We start from the raw sequence: 20,241 nt of genomic DNA on the forward strand, positions 1-20,241 counted from the left end.
GACATAATGGCGCACACCTGTGGTCCCAGCCACTCAGAAGGCTGAGATGGGACAGGAGATTGAGGCTGCAGCGAACCATGATCACAACACTGTACTCCAGCCTGAGTGACAAAGTGAGACCCTGTCTCAAAAAAAGAAAGAAAGAAAGAAAAAGAAAAAGAAAGAAGAGAAGAAAAAAAACTGTTAGGTATTCCTGCCTAGACCTTGAACTTTACAGATTTGGAAGACAATGGCAAACTGCAGTCATAAATGAGGTCACCCAGTTTGTAAATTACAACAAGGATAAGTCACAGAGGCACACCCTCATTTAACAGAAAGGGAAGGGGAAAGGAACAATAAGAGAGAGAAGAAAAAATCAGGGCAGAAAAAGAGAGTGCATTAGGACTTCTCTGCATGTAACAACAAAGCCAATTCAAACTGACCTAAATAGTAAAAGTGATTTACAGGGACATGTGACTGGAAACACATGGCCAGATCTGGCTTCAGGTTCAGTTTGATTCAACCACTCTACCAATGGCATCAAGGATCCAGTTTCTCTCTGTCCTTCAGCTCTGCCTTCTGCAGGATTAGCTTTATTATAATGCCAGTAGCCAAAACACCCAGGTTTCTTACTTCCCCCTCCAAATTCAGGGGGAACAGGCCATCATACCCAGAGACCTCCCAGTACATCAAGGAAACATCTTACCTAGAAACTGCCAATAAATTTTTTTCCCAAACTGATTGTCTTGAATTTGGTAACATCTTCACCCCTCAACCAATTTCTGTGGCTCTTACTTCTTATGCCAAAGCCATTTTCCCCAGACTTGGAGCTCAGGATAGAGTTGATTTTCCACAAAGCACATAAACAGAGGAGTAGATTCCTCAAGTAAAAGCAGGGTACAAGAGTTACCTTATTACCAAAAGATAGAAAGAATGGGCATGAGGGAGGCAATCACAATACAAAATAACACAGGTGAGAGTTCTTATATAAGAGAAATTAGACAACAGCAGCAAAAACTATAGAGAGGCCAAGGAACACCCAAATTGAATGTGTGTCTAAGGTGGGATGGGGGAGACCTATGAGGAAATTCTTCCTGAAAAACTGCAATCCTTGAAGGGCATCAAACCGTGTGTGGACTTCAGAAAAGATGTGTGTGTGCACATGTATGCACACATAGGCTTTAGATAGGACACATGGGTGCATTGCACGTGTATGCATGCATGAGTTTTAGATAGAATGCGGGTGTGTGCGTGTATACATGCACAGGCTTTAGATAGGACACATGTATGCATGCAAAGGCAGATAGGACACATGTATGCATGCATAGGCTTTAGATAGGACACATGTATGCAGGCACAGGCTTTAGATAGGACACATGTATGCATGCATAGGCTTTAGATAGGACACATGTATGCATGCATAGGCTTTAGATAGGACACATGTATGCATGCATAGGCTTTAGATAGGACACATGTATGCAGGCACAGGCTTTAGATAGGACACATGTATGCATGCATAGGCTTTAGATAGGACGCATGTATGCATGCAGAGGCTTTAGATAGGACGCATGTATGCGTGCATAGGCTTTAGATAGGACGCATGTATGCGTGCATAGACTTTAGACAGGACACATGTATGCGTGCATAGACTTTAGATAGGATGCATGTACGCATGCAAAGGCATTAGATAGGACGCATGTATGCATGCACAGACTTTAGATAGGACACAAGTATGCATGCAAAGGCATTAGATAGGAGACATGTATGCATGCATAGGCTTTAGCTAGGACACATGTATGCACGCATAGGCTTTACATAGGACACATGTATGCACACATGGGCTTTAGACAGGATGTGCATGATACCATGCATGTGTACTAGTGCACACACTCACACCACACATATTGGAAAGGAGGGGTGTCCTGGCAACAGGAGGGTCTTGTGCAGAGATCCGGAGGCACGTCTGACAGCACAGTCTGATGGGGAAAAGCAGGAATCCAGTGCAAGAACTGGAGATGGCAGAAGATGAGGAGCCATGAGCTGGGGCCAAATTCCGGCAGCTCTCAGCAGAGTCCCCCTGAGCCTCTTGGACATAGTCCTGAAGGCTATGGAAACTGCTGGAGAGCTCCGAACGGGGGATGGCACAGCCACAGTGAAGTTTAGAAAAATCACCGTAGCCTCACTGCGGGGTGTAGTTAAGGAGCAAGAGAACAGGCGGGAAGAGCAATGGGAAGGTGATTTCAGATGTCTGGGTGGCCTTGCAAAGGTGGTGGGGGCAGGCAACATTTAGAAGGGGACAAAGCGAGATACTAAAGGGGATGAGAGAGCAGGGCTGGGGAGTGATTGATGTAGAGAGTGACAGGGGAGGCACTATGGATGTAAGAACAGGGCTGGACAGCCACAGCCACCATCCATCAGTAGAAGGCCACCATCCACTGTGGCCACCATCCATCAGTAGAAGGCCACCATCCACTGTGGCCACCATCCACCAGGAGAAGGCCACCATCCACTCTGGCCACCATCTACCAGTAGAAGGCCACTATCCACCAGAAGAAGGACACCATCCACCAGGAGGCCACCATCCACCAGGAGAAGGACACCATCCCCTGTGGCCACCATCCACCAGGAGAAGGGCCTGCCGGAACTCTCTTCCCTCCTCCCCTCCCCCTGCCATTCATCCACCTCTGAGGTGCCAGCGGTGTCACAATGTACTGCCACAGTCAGGGTGACCACCTATGAACCCCCTATGATTGTGAGAAGGAAATTGCAGGTACTTGCGTGGGAAATGCTGCAGTATCCAGCTGGCTGCACAGGTGGTGGGGGTGGGGAGCGGGAGCTTAACAAGGAAGAAAACTGAAGGAGACAGATGATCCTGATGAAATGGAGATTGGCTTTTTATTTTTTAAAAAATGCAAGTGAAAGAGAATGCAGCCCCAAAGAGTACCTGGAGCAGAATGGGATCCTGAGTCTTCGCCTCGGAGGTAGCTCCCTTCGTGTCTGGTAATTTTTCTTCTTGAAGGTGAAGGGTTTGCAGTCCCTGTTCCAAGAACTGAAACCTCACGTCCTATTTCTTGTAGACTTTGGCTTTTGTTGAATGGGAGATGCTGGAATCTCTTCCGCAGGAGACCAAACCAAGTCGTCCTCTTGGCTACACTTCCTTGGCCCTGGCTCTAGTTTTGGGGGAAAGAGGAGAGTGCTGAGGAATTGATAGAGTGGAGAACGCACAGGGGGATGCAGGAGGAGGAACGGGGCTCCTCCCAAGGGCCCTTGGAAGAAAAGCCCGGAAGGAAGCCCTGGTGACGCTGCTAATGTTCTGCTCTCCTCAGCATCTGCAGGCCTGGGGCCTGGGCCCTTGTCTGACCCCAGGGGAAGAGGAGGAGGAGGTGCTGATGCTGAAGCGGGTTTCCAAGGCCTGCTCAGCCCAAACGAAAGCCACCAATTTGGAAAACGCAAGACCCTCGCTGGCCACAGCCCACCCCTGCCTCCGCCCACCCTGGAGGAATTGCCCCACTCGCCTCCCCAGTACACTGTCCCCATCCAACCCCAACCCATGTCCACAGGAAGGCGCCAGGGAAGCTGCAGTCGACGGGATTAGCCATCGAGTGCCCAGGATGGGGCTTTGGCCTTCTCTCTGTCCCAAAAGTAGCAGTTGAGTCCAGAAGGAGCCAAACTAGAGGCCCCAGTCTCTATTTTCAGAAGATGCTCAAGGAAATCTCTTCCTCAATCTTTAAAAACCTCTCCACCCAATCGCCAGGAAGGCCATGAGGTCAAAAGCAGCCGTTTTGCTCACATCCCGCCCCTCCTTCCCCCTCGCTGAGCACCAAGAATAACTTCCTGCTGGGGATGAGGGTGGGTAAAAAAAGATTTAATTACAGCTTCTGTTTCTGACCTTGCTCCCCCACCCCTGGGAGCTGCCATGTTGCCCTGCCTGGCTGTGGTGTCACCAAGCGGACACTGGCCTGGGGACACCAACCACAGGCTAGAGAGAACCTGGGGGCTGAGGGTGGGTTCCCTGAGCCAGCTCTGATAGTACCAGAAAATCCAGGGTTGGGCTGCCTGCTAAGGCAGGTCTCCTACTACAGCCGAACCAGTGGGAGCACTCAGAGCAAGGGTGCAGAGCAGGCCTCCATGGATTGTTTTAAGAACATAGCAGGTCAAGCTCTGTGGCTCACGCCTATAATCCCAATGCTTTGGGAAGCAGAGGTGGGAGGATTGCTTGAGGTCAGGAGTTCAAGACCAGCCTGGGCAACATAGTAACTACCCGTCAATACCAAAAAAACATTAACCAGGCATGGCAGTGCATGCTTATAATCCCAGCTACCTGGGAGGCTGAGGCAGGAGGATCACTTGAGCCCAGGCATTGGAGACTGCAGAGAGCTATGATCACACCTCTGCACTCCAGCGTGGATGACAGAGCAAGATTTTGCCTCTAATAAATAAACAAACAAACAAACAAAATCACCAACTGGACATAGGGGAAATCGCTGGCTTTGGTAAGGCCAAGCTGAAGAAAAGAAAGACTCAGGAGAACATTTGGCCCGCCAGAGACCACTGAGCAGAAGTAGAGTGAAATTTCCTAAGAGCCTGGAGGGTTCCCTACCCCCATCATCCTTGAGCTCACAGCACTGATGTGGAGGAACAGCCACCACAAGATGGGCCCGAGCCACAAGCTGCATTGTGAACCCAGGTACCCTGCGCCCATGTACTACGTTGGTATCTGAGGGAACCCCCCCAATCAGACTGCCAAATTCTCCAGTGTGCCCTGGGATATCCTAAAAATTATTTCTATGATTATGAAAAATAAAACACACCTTGTGTACCACCCCCCAAAAAAAATTCTAAGGCAGGATGGAAGATGCTTCTAAAAGACAGGGTAATTTTCTCCCCAGATGTTTCCAGACCAGCACCGTCCCCACCTCCAATTTCCAAATCTCACCCTCAACCCCCACCCCATCACATTCTGACTGGCCAGATTGCTTCACAGTCATTACTTTTTCTTTTTTAGAGACAGTGTCTTGCTCTGTCACCCGGGCTGGAGTGCAGGGGTATCATTTTGGCTCATTGCAGCCTCAACTCTGCTGGACTCAAGCAATCCTCTTGCCTCAGCTTCATGAGTAGCTTGGGACTACAGGTGTGCACCATCATGCCTGGCCAATTTTTTTATGTTTTGAAGACATGGGGTCTCCCTATGTTTCCCAGACTGGTCTTGAACTCCTGGGCTCTAGTGATCCTCCCACCTTGGCCTCCCAAAGTGCTGGAATTACAGGAGTGAGTCACAACGCCCAGTGGTCACTGCTTGTTCACATTTAGTGTTCAACAGCATCAAATAAAACCTTGGCGTGCGGCCACCCATCATCGTGAACAACCCTATTCATGCGACTTCTCTGGGCCCTCCACCCCCTTCCCTGATCCGCCCTGCCTCTGCCTTCCACAGCCACCAAGCAAACATTTGCAAGTCCATCTCTGCAGACCGCAAGTGCCGAGTGATCCTCTGAAACTCTGATAACCAGATGAGGAGGGCCTTTCTCCCCATGAAACCCCTTAAACTCCTCAGAGACCCCTTTTAATCTGGTCATCAGATGTTTTTGAAAACCAGTGCAGAGCCTGGGGAAGGCATCCATGGAGCTATGTGAAAATGATCTCCCTGCTTTGGGACCTTACCCACCAGGATTCCGTTAACTTCCTTTGTTGTCCAAGAATGTAAGCAGGAATCCCTCCAGGAGACAGGAGGGGTGATTCCAGTGAAGAAGAGAATGAAAGCTTTTAGACATGGTCCCTCTGTGCCAAGAACAGCTTTGGAGGCTTACAAGTGCTCACAGGACCATCAAAGGGAGCCGGCGCTGATACCTGTTGTTGACTCGGTGAAAATACTCTATCTCAGGGTTATTGCCATTGAAAACATTTCCTCTATCTGGAATCTTTTCTACACCAAGCATACAATTGCTGCCTTCATCTCTTGGGAGGAATCTGTCACCAAATCCATAAGCTGCCTCTGCCAGCAGGCGGGGCAGGATACCAACTTGCCCGACCTCCGCCCACTGGGATGAGCCAGGATGGAGTTCCTGTGTTACTAAAGCCCCAGATGTCTCTCCTACCGCTGTGACTGCACCCTCTTCCTCCCCCACCCCACCCCTCCCCTCTCACCCTCATAATCAAGGCAAGAGGAGAGGGGTGGAAGCAGAAATTTTCACCTCAATCAATGTTTGGGGACATTTACATAGACATAGGATGTGCTACTATACCCAAGCAAAGGAAAACTAGGCTGGGTGCAGTGGCTCACACCTGTAATCCCAGCACTTTGGGAGGCCAAGGCAGCAAGGCAGGAAAATCCCTTGAGTCCAGGAGTTCAAGACTGGCATGGGTAACAGAGTGAGACCTCACCTCTACAAAAAATAAAAACTAGCCAGGCATGGTGGTGCACACCTGCAGTCCTAGCTACTCAGGAGGCTGAGGCAGGAGGATCAATTGAGCCCAGGAATTGGAGGCTACAGTGAGCTATGATTGTGCCATTGCACTCCAGCCTGGGCAACTGAGTGAATGATGCAATCCCAGCACTTTAGGAGGCTGAGGTGAGCGGATCACCTGAGGTCAGGAGTTCAGGACCAGCCTGGCCAACATGGTGAGACCCCACCTCCACTAAAAATATAAAAATTAGCCAGGTGTGGTGGCACTCGCCTGTAATCCCAGCAACTTGGGAGGCTGAGAGAGGAGAATTGCTTGAACCTGGGAGGCAGAGATTGCAGTGAGCTGAGATTGCGCCACTGCACTACAGCCTGGGCGACAGAGCAAGACTCAGTCTCTAATAATAATAATAATAACAATAATAGGAAGGAAGGAAGGAAGGAAGGAAGGAAGGAAGGAAGGAAGGAAGGAAGGAAGGAAGGAAGGAAACCCGCCTTGTACCATGCCCTCTATATGCCAGACATATGCTATGTCACACAATCTGATAGTAACACACTGAGGCTGGTGTTTCATGGAGGAGAAAATTGTCCAAGGTCACAGTGGCAAAAGTGAGACTTGAACCTAAGTCCCACCAGATGATGGCAAGAATGTGGGCAAACCACTAAGATGCTGAGCTTCGGGCCACCTGTCTCCACACTGGGAATCGCAATAGCACCTCACTGACCCACCTCCTAGCCCTGTGCGGAGGGAAGACAATTGCAAATGCAAAGCTAATTCACAAGTGTCGGTGGGCTGGGAGCACCTGAGAACAGGGAGATCCTCCACTGTACCACAGTGTGCCCAGCATCCAGATCCACTCTGGGGCGTTGTCAGCCCTCTACCAAGTATCAGCCCTCTACTGGAGTGGAGTGAAACCATGCCCACACTGTGTCCCATGGAAAGCAGAGGAGAACTCTTCTCATGGTGTGGATGGAAGGAGTGGGGGCAAGCAAGGCATCCATCACACGGCAGACCACCCTAAGCAGAGATCGAGCTCACAGTTCTAGGAGTGGGAAGCGGATAAGGGGTCCCCCAAACCTCATCTTTTGGGTCAACCAAATTCATGGCAGCCTAGTCCAAAGAGCCCTGTGGCCCTCTCACAAGAGCTAGAAATTGAACTGAGGCCCACTGCACACCTCGCTTTAATGGGACAGCTGAGCCCAAGCGTTGGTAGGGGGGGCAGGGCAAAGGGGCTGATGGTGGCCTGCTGCCAACCTCAAAGAAACCACATGGCTCCTGACACAGGGGCAGACAAGCAAGGTGTGGTGGTTCTTGCCTGTCATTTCAGCTACTCAGGAGGCTGAGGTGGGAGGACTCCCTGAGCCCAGGAGTTTGAGACCAGCCTGGGCAATACAGCAAGACCCCATCTAAAAAAAAAAAAAAAAAGCAGGGTGTGGGAAGGACAGACAAGACCCTGAGATCTGGGTTTGGCTAATCTAAGAGTAAAAATGGGCCAGGCATGGTGGCTCACACCTGTAATCCCAACACTTTAGGAGGCCAAGGCAGGCAGATCACAAGGTCAAGAGTTTGAGACCAGCTTGGCTAATATGACAAAACCACATCTCTACTAAAAATACAAAAATTAGCCAGGTGTGGTGGCAGGCGCCTGTAGTCTCAGCTACTCAGGAGGCTGAGGCAGGAGAATCGCTTGAACCCGGGAGGCAGAGGTTGCAGTGAGCTGAGATCACGCCATTGCACTCCAGCCTGGACTCTGTCTCAAAAAAAAAAAAAAAAAAAAAAAAAAAGTACTTTAAAAGGATAAAGTGCCCTGGAGATGGAGATAAAACAGAGAATCCCCACAAAACCAAGTCAGCCTTGTCGCCAGGGCATCTCCTGTGTTCTGTCCTGAACATTAGCGTCACCTCATGGAAGGCTCCCCTGACTCTTGCTGAGAGGTCTTCACAGTCCCAGGACACCTCATCTGTACCTGTGTCATGACACTAACTGCATTCAATCTTTTGTTGCAAGCATTTACATTCCTATTTCCTCTTCCTCTGGAACTAAGTGCAGGACCAGAGACTTACTATTCTTGTGTCCTTCTAGGGCAGCTACGACAGTGCCGGGTGCCTGGGGAGTGTTTGACAGATTCAGGTTGAAGAAACAAAGGCAGGAAAAGGCAAGGAAGGGAATGAGGGGACCGAGGAAGGTCGGAATCAGGACTCCTGGACCCACTGCCGCCTGCCCTACCATCCATCACCCCATCGTCCATCCCCCAGGTTCCAACATGGTCCAGTGGGGTCCCAGACACATTCGGGGGGTGGACGGCGTTTCAGGCTAGGAGGAGGCCTTTTCCCAGGCCCTGTGGCCCTCCCCACTGGCGGGAAGCGATCTTTCCAGGTGATCCTGCCGGATCGTATCTGCAGAACTACAACTGAGCCGCTCTCTCGGGTGATTTGTGTCTCAAAACCACGCCAAGGCTGTAAATCAGGTGGTAGGAAGCTCTGTCTCCTGTTTTCCTGCTCAGCCAGACGGAGACAGAATGTACTGCCACCGGCTCCCAAATCTGGAAAACCAAGTCTGATTTAAGACGAGATGTTTTAGCAGGCATTAGCTCAGGTCAAGGCTGGGGAGCCGGGTCTCTGCATCTCCCTTCCTGCTCCGAAGCAGAGAGAAACAGCCACCTCCCCCCCAGCTGGGGGCTGAGTGGGTGGAGAACCTGAAAGCCAGGTGCCTAACAAGCCCTGGGGTTCGGTAGCAGCTGCTTAGAGCTCCTCCCCGGGAGGCTCCGGAGGGGAATTTTCCACTGCCCAGTTCAATTTAGCTCAGCTATACCACGGCCTTGACTGTTTACAGTGGGGAGGGCAGGGCGGTGAGGGAGCCCTGTAAGAGTACTTGGTGCAAGAGGGCCGCGGCCGAGCTAGAGGGGTCTGCAGGGGGACAAGGTGTGGCGGAGTGGGATTCAGGCGCAGGTTTTGCTTGTTTTCACCACGCCCCCGGTGTAGCTTACGGCCTGCACCTGGGATGTTGGGGCTGCGCAGAGGCGCTGTGGGTGGGGACCAGGCCCCCTTTTGGGTAGGGAGGGGAGGAGCAGGGCCCTGGCTGCGGGGAATTGGGAGAGAAGCCAAGGCGTCTCCCACCTCCCTGTGTTCCTGCCTTTCTCAGGATGTCTGAGATGCCCAACGTGGGTGAGTGCACCCTCCCTCCCTGGCTCTGCTCCTCCCCCTCCCCGGAACCACCACCCCCTCAGCCCTGAGCTGCCGATGCCCTCGGGGTTCTGTTTTCATTCCAGGCTGTGGATCCGGTCGTGGGAAGCAGGTAGGAAACCATGATTCTGGGGGTTAAATGAAGAAATATATTTAGTGCGCACAGAAATTTAGAAATTTAGAAAGCCAAATATTGGGTTAGCCGCCAGGAATGGAGAGGGAAAAAACCCAAAGCAAACAGCAGAGGAAAGAAATTCCTACCAGACAAGGTTCTTATTCATTCTCCCAACCCCAGGTGCAGGGGCCTGCAGGGGAGAGACCCGCTGAACTTAAGACTCTGATCAAACCCCAAACTCGGATCCTAGGCTGCCCATGGGGCCGGCTGTTCATATCTGGATTGGCAATGGCACCCCAAAGCTCACTAAGTTGAGCCCAAAGCCCTTTGGGAGCCAGGGGTGGGGGTGGGGAAGGAATAACAAAGTAGAATGTTCCTGGTTTGACCTGGAAAAATCAGTTTAACCTCCCTGGGCCTCATCTACGGAATGTAAGGGTTAGATTATGATTTCACAGGTCATAGCATCCTACTATTCTGTTTCTGCCTAAAATAAGAATGCGTGTGAGGAATAAGAATGAATGTGAGGAAGACCACAGAAGTGGGACCCACCTGTTTCTGAGGCCTAGGGAGATGCAGTGATAGATTTCAGCTTATTCCCCATTCTTGGGTTTCTGTACCTTGACCCTCCATAGAGTAAACTTCTAGGTTCTGAGCTGACTCCTCGGAAACCCTAGACTCCAGGGACGCGTTTCTAGCACCTGCTCAGACTGCTACTCAGTTAACAGCCTGGCCCAGAAAGATTGCAACACCCAGCCTGGCTCCCAGGCAAGCTAAACAGGGCTTGATGATGGGAAGAGGTTAAGGGGTACATGGAGAGAAAGAAGGATCAGAAGGCGGAAACATCATAGACCTCCTGGGATGCCTTCTGCAGGATCACACAGAAGGCAAAATTTGTCCTCCTGACTCCAAGATGCCAAGACACATTTGTGTTGAGCCACTGAATTATCTACCCCTTCGGTAGATGTGGTTGGGGAAGAGCTGCAGTAAGAGGCTGGGTCCCAAGCAATGAAGGACCTTTTGAAGCAGAAGGTGTTAGGATGGGGGCAAAGGACTGAACTCTGACCAACCAGAAGAAAGGAAAAACTGGAATTCCTTTCCCCTAGGTCTGCCTCTCTTTCTCAGGGTCTCTATTTACTTCTTATGCACTTTACTCTCTGCTTCCCTCTCCCTTTCCTTTCCACAAAGGAGCCCAAGCTTCAGGTGGATCTGGCACCCCCGCACCTTGTGGGCAGGAAATCTGAGCACAGGCATTTCCTGTACGCTGACAAATGCCCACTGCAAAGAGCCCCGGCCTGAAGGTGGCCCTGTCTCCTAGTTATGTCCCTACTCATCCTTATCTCCCCAGGCTCCAGCCCTCACCAGCAGGGACTCAACAAACATTCATCTGTCAGATGAGTCATGGGACCAGAAGCTTGGGAGAAGACATGCAGAGCCAACCACTGACAAAACTGGCAAATGAAATATATGCCCAGAAACCTGCTCCATCCCCGGCATTCCTTAAGTCCTGTAAATTGTACCACCTTTCACAGTTTTCAGAAACTAAAAGTCATCCTTGACATCCATCTAATCAGTCACCTCTTATTTATCTCCCAGATTCATTCTTTTTTTTTTTTTTTTCTTTTTGAGACAGAGTTTTGCTCTTGTTGCCCAGGCTGGAGTGCAATGGCTCTATCTCAGCTCCCCGCAACCTCCGCCTCCCAGGTTCAAGCGATTCTCCTGCCTCAGCTTTCCTGAGTAGCTGTGATTACAGGCATGTGCCACCACGCCTGGCTAACTTTGTATTTTTAGTACAGATGGGGTTTCTCCATGTTGGTCAGGCTGGTCTCAAACTCCCAACCTCAGGTGATCCACCCACCTTGGCCTCCCAAAGTGCTGGGATTACAGTTGTGAGCCATCACACCCGGCAAATTCATTCGTATAATCTTGCGACCCCCACGACTACTGCCCTCATGGACCCTGGGCATGCCTCACCCGAATTACAGAAATTCCCTCCCAGCTGGTAAACATGCTTGTGTGTGGCTCTCCTTCATTCCATCCTCCCTGGTTTAGCCAGAGAAATAATTCTAAAATGTACACATCCCAAAGCATCTCATTTTCCTGCATGCAGTCTCTCATCATCCGTTCACTAACTGGAGGACAACATCTGAATTTATTAGTGAGCATACAAAGGCTTTTCATCCGCTGAACCCAGCCCATCTGCTACCATTTCCCTGGTCTCCAGTCAGAACTAGTGACCGTCCCATAAACAGGTTCTGCTGGACTTCCAGTCAAGATGGAGCGGTGAGTTCTCTATTCCAACCACAAAGCAGCAGTAAATAAAACATTCTCGCATGTAACCCAACACACACAGTTGGGCTCAAAAACAAGGCAAGCTTTCTGTGAACCAGAAGCAAGAACAGAGCCCAAAATCACTAAATGGGGCTGTGACCGACATGCTGCTGGGCTCTGAGTCCCAAGAGTTTGTTAGAGAAGCCAGGAGCGCAGTTACCTTAGAAAGGGCAGTGACTAAGATGAACACCAGGGGCCTTCTGGGGGCCAAGAATGTTCTTTTTGTGCTCTGGGGGTTTGTTACACAGGAGCATTCACTTTGCGAAAACTCATCGAGGTGCCCCTTTACGATTCATGTGCGTTTCTGTATGTCTGTCATATTTCGATAGAAATGTTTACTTGAAAAACGTTGTCCTGAGAGAAAGCCGAGAGGAAGACCCTGCTTTTAGATGCTGGAGACCAGGATAGGGTGAGGTAAGGTGGGGTGGAAATAGAGCACAGCCTCAAAGTGAGGACCCGTGCCAAGCCACCCACAGCTCCTCATCTGGATTGGCATCATTCTGGCACAGAAGAAGGAACCATGAAACAACACGTAAGAGCTGGCACTGGAACAGCGGCTTAGGAAAATGGGTGGAGGCAACCACAAAACTATAAACTGCGCATTCAGGAAGAGGAGGAAAAAAGACAAAAACAAAACAAATCAAAGGGGGAAAACCAGCACTAGAAATGGATCTGCAAATCAAAATTCCAAAACACATTTTAACAATGAAAAAGTCTAATGCTAAGAAAGATGGTAAAATCAATAAACAACATGAATTCATTCCAGTTGACATCAGTTTTATAGAGCAGAAGTCGTAAAATCTATCAGTTTTATAGAGTAGTAGTAAAATCTATCAGTTTTATAGAAGATAGGTTTTGCAGTATATATGAATTTACATTTCTCAAGGAAATCATAAAAACATATTAAAAATAAGCAATAAATATTAGATGAAAATAGGAATGGAACAAGAAGAAGTGGGAATAAAAAAGATTAGGAAAAGTCCAGGCGCGATGACTCACGCCTGTAATCCCAGCACTTTGGGAGGCCAAGTCGGGTGGATCACCTGAGGTCAGGAGTTCGAGACCACCCGGGCCAACATGGTGAAATCCTGTCTCTACTGAAAATACAAAATTAGCCAGGCCATGCCTGTAATTCCAGCTACTCAGGAGGCTGAAGCAGGGGAATTGTTTGAACGCGGGAGGCGGAGGTTGCAGTGAGCCGAGATCACACCACTGCACTCCAGCCTGGGTGACAGAGTGAGACTCTGTCAAAAACAACCAACCAACCAAAAAAAAAGAAAAAAAAAAGAACAAACTGGAAATCTTAGACAAAAATAGCCATTGAATTTTTTCAGCCTCGGTATTCAGGTTAAACTCTAGACTGAGTGAGGTCAGAGAAAAGATGATGAAATGGGGGATAGTATGGAAAAATTTATCCAAAATGGAGTACAAAGAGGCAAAGAAGGAAAAATATGAAAGACAAGACATAAGTAGATTAAGAGACTCTAGCCTAAGAGAGATCTAGAAGAGGAGAATAGAGAAGCTGGCTTTATGTATTTATTTTTATTTTTTGTTTCTGTTTCTATTAGCATCTTGCTACCCTCTTCTAAACTTTGTACCAGAGATTTGGAAGGGAGATTGGAGATGAGTCATTTTCTTCCTCCAGCAGAGGCAGTGGGTGTCTAGACTCGGTCAGACATAGTTTATACAGAGTGGCTAAACTCCATTCCCCTGCCACCCATGAACCCCAGGGATGCAAGATAAGTGTGATACCAGCAGAGATTTCCTCCAGTTCTCTGACATCTATTAATAGATGATAACAGCAACTTCTAGACTCTCTGGACCGTAGCTACAGTGGTCAATCTGAAAGTTACATGCATCCCCTGATTTTCTTTTTTTGTTGTTAGCACCCAATTCCCTATATTCAACCCCTTTCTGCTTGAAATACCTAGATTAGTTTCTATGTTCTTTACGGATAAAGGCATAATGGCTGTATTTGAAGATATACCACCCTTCCACATAACATAGACCCAAAAAATAAAGAGTTATAAAACAGGAGGAAAAGATCACAACAAGTTCAGGAGACCCAACATCCAAATAGAGTTCTAGAAACAGAACTTGGGGGGAAACTGAGGGAAGGAATTCAGCAAAAATTCAAAAAGTGTTCTCAGAAAAAAAGGACAGAAATGTGTCAATTAAAAGAGCCCACCTAGTGCACAGCACTAAGGATGAAAATGGAGCCATGACAAAGCACATCATAATGAAATTTCGGAATATTAGGGATAAAAAGAAGATCCTATAAGCATCCAGAGATGGGGACAAACAGTTGTATACTCAGTTATCAAGAATCAGAATTCATTCAGACCACTCAAAAGCAAAAATAGAATCTGGAAAATAATGAAGCAATGCCCTTGAAATTCTAAAGGAAAAATTATTTCTAACATAAAATTTCACACTCAAAGTTGCAATCACGCGTAAAGATAGAGAAAAAAATATTTTACACGTGTACAAATAATTTTTGTGATGTATTTCCTTAGTATCTTCTCTCAGGAAGCGACTGAAGGATGTGTTTTACCAAAAATAAGAAAGCAAAAAGAGGAAGCTATGGAATACAAAACCAAACCTGGAAAGAGAGAAAGAATCCCTAGGACAATGATGAAAGGGGACACCAAGGTAAGAGCTGTGTAATGAGTGTGGAAGGCAACCAGTCCGGATTGCAGCAGATCAGAATGCTCCAGGAAAGATTCCCTCAAGAAGATAAAAGTGATAAACTGGCCGGGCGCGGTGGCTCACGCCTGTAATCCTAGCACTTTGGGAGGCCGAAGCGGGCGGATCACCTGAGGTCGGGAGTTCCAGACCAGCCTGGCCAACGTGGTGAAACCCCGTCTCTACTAAAAATACAAAAATTAGCTGGGCGTGGTGGCACGCACCTGTAGTCCCACCTACTTGGGAAGCTGAGGCAGGAGAATCGGTTGAACCCAGGAGGCAGAGGTTACAGTGAGCTGAAATGGCGCCACTGCACTCCAGCCTGGGGGATAGAGTGAGACTCCGTTTCAAAAAAAAAAAACAAGTGATAAACTACTTAATGTTTGGATGCACTGAAAGAAGGTTTATACATGGCCAGGCACGGTGGCTCACACCTGTAATCCCAGCACTTTGAGAGGCTGAGGCGGGCACATCACCTGAGATCAGGAGTTCAAGACCAGTCTGGGCAACATGGTAAAACCCCACCTCTACCAAATATACAAAAATTAGCCAGGTGTGGTGGTGCACAGCTGTAGTCCCAGTTACTCAGGAGATTGAGGTAGGAGAATCACTTGAACCTGGGAGGCGGAGGTTGCAGTGAGCCAAGATCGTGCCACTACACTCCAGCCTGGGTGATTAAAAAAAAAAAGGTTTATATAACTTGGACTAAATTAGTAGTAAGAATATAGAAAATGAAGCAAATGAAAAAGGAAGACAATCATGAACTCCAGGGAAAATAAAAAGTTGTGCAGAAAAGGAAAAATAATCACAGTGTTACAATAGTCATAGTAATATAAATATTTGATATTGATCTCATCAAAATTATAGTACTGAAGGGATTAAGGGACAAAATAGTGTATGTGTAGTGGTGGAGAAGGGGGTGGAAGAGAGCCAAAGCTTTATTGTCCATAGAAGACCATAAGTAAAAGCTATAGTTGAAAAATGAATATACGCATATTATTTAGAGAGAAAGAGATAAACACCAAAAAAAACTAGCTGAAAGAGTTGAAAAAGGAGGGGGGAGGATCAGTTGAGCCCAGGAGCCCTCGGTTGCCGTGCACTATGATCACAACTGCGAGTAGCCACAGCACTCCAGCCTGGGCGACATAGCAAAACTCCGTCCCAATCAATCAATCAATGAGCTGAAAAAGGTTGCTTCTGAAGAAAGGGAAACGTGAGGCAAGGAGTAGGGAACTGCTGTTTTTCATAAGTCTTATAGACCAATTTAACTCTTTATGTGTATGTGTGATTTCATATAAAGATAAAGCTAAAAAAATAAGATCAGAACTTAATGAAACAAAAAACAAACAATAGAAAGGATAATGTAAAATTCTGGTCCTTGGGGGAAAATTACTGATCAATGAAAAAAATAGAAAAGAAAGAAAGGAGGCTGAGCACCATAGCTCATGCCTGTAATCCCAGTACTTTGGGAGGCTGAGGCGGGCAGATCACCAGAGGTCAGGAGTTTGAGAACAGCCTGGCCAACATGGTGAAACCCCACCTCTACTAAAAATACAAAAATTAGCTGGGCATGGTGGCGCATGCCTATAGTCCCAGCTACTCAGGAGGCTGAGGCAGGAAAATCACTTGAACCTGGGGGGCAGAGGTTGCAATGAGCCGAGATAACGCCACTGTACTCCAGCCTGGGCAACAGAGGGAGACTCATCTCAAAAAAAAAAAAAAAAAAAAGGAAAGGATGCACTAACAATATCAGGAATAAAAAATTACTATTTCCACCTACACAGAAGATTTGAAAATTTTTGTGAAAAGCTTTATGTATTAAATACTTCAGATAAAATGGATAATTTTCTAGGCATAAATAGCCAAAACGATGCAAAAATAAATGGAAAGCCTAACTAAACTAATTACCATCAAACTTTTTGAACTGGTAATCAAAAGTCTCTTGCCTTAATGCTGGGCGCAGTGGTTCAAACCTGTAATCCCAGCACTCTGGGAGGCCAAGGCAAGGGGATCACCTGAGGTCAGGAGTTCCAGACCAGCCTGGCCAACATGGTGAAACCCTGTCTCTACTAAAAACACAAAAATTAGCTGGGCATGGTGGCGGGCACTTGTAATCCCAGCTATTCAGGTGGCTGAGGCAGGAGAATCACTTGAACCTGGGAGGCAGAGGTTGTGGTGAGCTGAGATCGTGCTGCTGCACTCCAGCCAAGCAAGACTCCAACTCAAAACAAAAAAAGAAAAGGCTCTTGCCCTAAATGATATCTGTCCCAGATGGTTTTAGGAACTCATTTTCTTTTTTTTTTTTTTTCTGAGACAGAGTCTGGCTCTGTCGCCCAGGCTGGAGTGCAGTGGCGCGATCTCAGCTCACTGCAAGCTCCTCCTCCCGGGTTCACGCCATTCTCCTGCCTCAGCCTCCTAAGTAGCTGGGACTACAGGCGCCCGCCACCGCGTCCGGCTAATTTTTTTTTTTTTGTATTTTTAGTAGAGACGGGGTTTCACTGTGGTCTCGATCTCCTGACCTTGTGATCCACCCGCCTCGGCCTCCCAAAGTGCTGGGATTACAGGCATGAGCCACTGCGCCCGGCCAGGAACTCATTTTCTTAAACCACTAAGGCACAGATAAACTGTTTGTTTGTTTGTTTGTTTGTTTGTTTGTTTGGAGATGGAGTCTCCTTTTGTCACCCAGGCTGGAGTGCAGTGGCACAATCTTGGCTCACTGCAACCTCCACCCCTGAATTCAAGCCATTCTCCTGTCTCAGCCTACTGAGTAGCTGGGATTACAGGCACACACCACCATGCCCGGCAATTTTTGTATTTTTAGTAGAGATGGGGTTTCACCATATTGGTCAGGCTGGTCTCAAACTTCTGACCTCAGGTGATCCGCCCGCCTTGGCTTCCCAAAGTGCTGGGATTACAGGTGTAAGCCACTGCACCCAGCCACAAATAAACTCTTAAAAAAGAGTTTTCTGTTCCTGTGCCATTTGTCCTCCTAAATTCTTCTTCTGGTAAGATTTTCTGTAGAGCACAGGATAGCCCAGTTACGGCCTGCATCTTCCAACCTTCCTTGCAACTGAGGTGTGTCTGACTAAATGCTCACCTTAGATGATGAGCAAATGTGGTGCCATTTCTCCATTACTTGCTGTGGAGAAATGGCGATTCCTAGGGTTGCTGTAACAAAGTATCACAAACTGGAGGATCAAACAACAGAAATGTTTTCCCTCACAGTCTGGAGGCTGGAAGTCCAAGATCAAGGTGTCAGTAGGGTTGGTTCCTTCTGATGATTGTGAGGGGAAGTCTGTTCCACCCTGTGTCCTAGCTTCAAGTGGTACACTGGCAATCTGTGGCATTCCTTGGTGTCTCTCTACCTTCATGTTCACATGGTGTTTTCCCTCAGGTGTGTCCAAATTCCCCCACCCCTCTTTTTTTTTTTTTTTTTTTTTTTAATTTTGAGATGGGGTCTCACTCTGTCACCCAGGCTGGAGTGCGGTAGTACCATCATGGTTCACTGCAGCTTCAACCTCCCAGGCTAAAGTGATTCTCCCACCTCAGCCTCCCAAGTAGCTGGGACCTACAGGCGTGTGCCACAACACCCAGATAATTTTTTTTTTAAATTTTTATTGTTGATAAAGATGGGATCTTGTTCTGTTGCCCAGGCTGGTCTCCAACTTCTGGCCACAAGTGATCCTCCCTCCTCGGCCTAGGAAAGTCCTGGGATTATAGGTGTGAGCCACTGTGCCTGGCCCAAATTTCCTCTTTTTATAAGAACACCAGTCACATTGGATTAGTGGCCCACCCTACTCCAATATCACTTTAAACTAATTATATCTGTCATGACCCTATTTTCAAATAAGGTCACATTCTGAGTTACCGGGAGTTAAAACTTGAACATATGAATCAAGGGGACAACATTTGCTTCAAAGGAAATTGCTCACCCACCTCTTTCCTATCCTCCCTTTCCTGAGGGTTGCACACATACAGAGCTGAACCTGTGTTGCCGTGTAGATGAAGACAAACACCTTTAGGAGATGGCACAGAAACAAAACAGGAAACCGTCAGGTCTCCAAATGACTGCACTGAGCAGAATTGCCCCATCAGCCTGGACCATTCATTTCTAGAGTGTGAGCAAGAAGTACACTTCCATCTTCTTTAAACAACCGTATTTCAGTTTTTTTGGTGGTGGTGGTATTATAGGAGCTTAGCTTTTACCCTAAGAAATACAGCTACTCAACTCACTTCATTAGGATCTTAACTATAATATCAAAACTTCATAAGCACTGAATAAAAAATACAGTAGAGCAATATCATTTATGATCATAGATGCAGAGCTTCCAAATGAAATACTAGCATATTAAATTCAAGGAAAGATATATATACCATGACCTAGTTGTGTTTAATTTCTGGAATTCAAAAATGGAATGTTAGACATAAGAAAATCTATTAAATTATACTACTTTAACAAATTAAAGGAGAAAAAATCCACTTAACACAATGGATGAAGAAAAAATATTTGCTGAAACTCAATACAGTTGAACACGTAGACATGGAGTATATAGTTAATGTGAAGGAATTATTTTTAAATGTGTTTAGGTTTGATAATGGTACTATGGTTGTTTTTCTTTTTTCAATAATTCTTATCTACAGATGCAGCTGGGCGCAGTGGCTCACACCTGTAATCCCAGCACTTTGGGAGGCTGAGGTGGATGGATCACCTGAGGTCAGGAGTTTGAAACCAGCCTGGTCAACATGTTGAAACCTCAACTCTACTAAAAATACAAAAATTAGCTGGCCGGGCGCGGTGGCTCAAGCCTGTAATCCCAGCACTTTGGGAGGCCGAGACGGGCGGATCACAAGGTCAGGAGATCGAGACCATCCTGGCTAACATGGTGAAACCCCATCTCTACTAAAAATACAAAAAACTAGCCGGGTGAGGTGGCGGGCGCCTGTAGTCCCAGCTACTCGGGAGGCTGAGGCAGGAGAATGGCGTAAACCCGGGAGGCGGAGCTTGCAGTGAGCTGAGATCCGGCCACTGCACTCCAGCCTGGGCGACAGAGCGAGACTCCATCTCAAAAAAAAAAAAAAAAAAAAAAAAAATTAGCCAGGCGCGGTGCCACATGCCTGTAATCCCAGCTTCTAGGGAAACTGAGGCAGGAGAATCGCTTGGGCACAGAAGGTGGAGATTGCAGTGACCAAGATCGCGCCACTGCACTCCAGCTTGGGTGACAGAGCAAAACTTCATCTCAAAAAAAAAAAAATTGCAATTGAGCTGGGCACAGTGGCTCATGCCTGTAATCTCAGCACTTTGGAAAGCTAATGCAGGAAGATTGCTTGAGGCCAGGAGTTCGTGACCAGACTGGGCAACATAGTGAGACCCTGTCTCTACAAAAAATGAAAAAGTTAGCTGGGCATAGTGACATGTGCCTATAGTCCCAGCTACTCAGGAGGATACATACACATACACACACACACACACACACACGCAAGAGATAACTTATAAAAATTTTAAGACAAGATTGGCCAGGCACGGTGGCTCACGCCTGTAATCCCAGCACT

The 20,241-nt window shown here is 47.7% G+C and overlaps 1 long non-coding RNA gene across 3 annotated transcripts; it reads left to right on the forward strand.

Moving 5' to 3' along the window:
- The first annotated feature begins 1,717 nt into the window (after positions 1-1,717).
- Positions 1,718-19,771, forward strand: LOC105476562 (uncharacterized). 3 transcript variants are annotated; one of them, XR_011607083.1, is made up of 4 exons: positions 1,727-4,666; positions 8,464-8,636; positions 11,024-14,658; positions 19,333-19,771. It is a non-coding gene; the product is annotated as an uncharacterized lncRNA (long non-coding RNA). The 3 variants fall into 3 exon arrangements; XR_011607082.1 differs by lacking the exon at positions 19,333-19,771 and having other exon boundaries at positions 11,024-11,958; positions 14,523-16,077; XR_011607081.1 differs by lacking the exon at positions 19,333-19,771 and having other exon boundaries at positions 1,718-3,828; positions 11,024-13,300.
- Positions 19,772-20,241: the final 470 nt, after the last annotated feature.

The sequence above is a fragment of the Macaca nemestrina genome, chromosome 8, assembly GCF_043159975.1.
Source record: "Macaca nemestrina isolate mMacNem1 chromosome 8, mMacNem.hap1, whole genome shotgun sequence".
Classification (NCBI taxonomy): domain Eukaryota; kingdom Metazoa; phylum Chordata; class Mammalia; order Primates; family Cercopithecidae; genus Macaca; species Macaca nemestrina.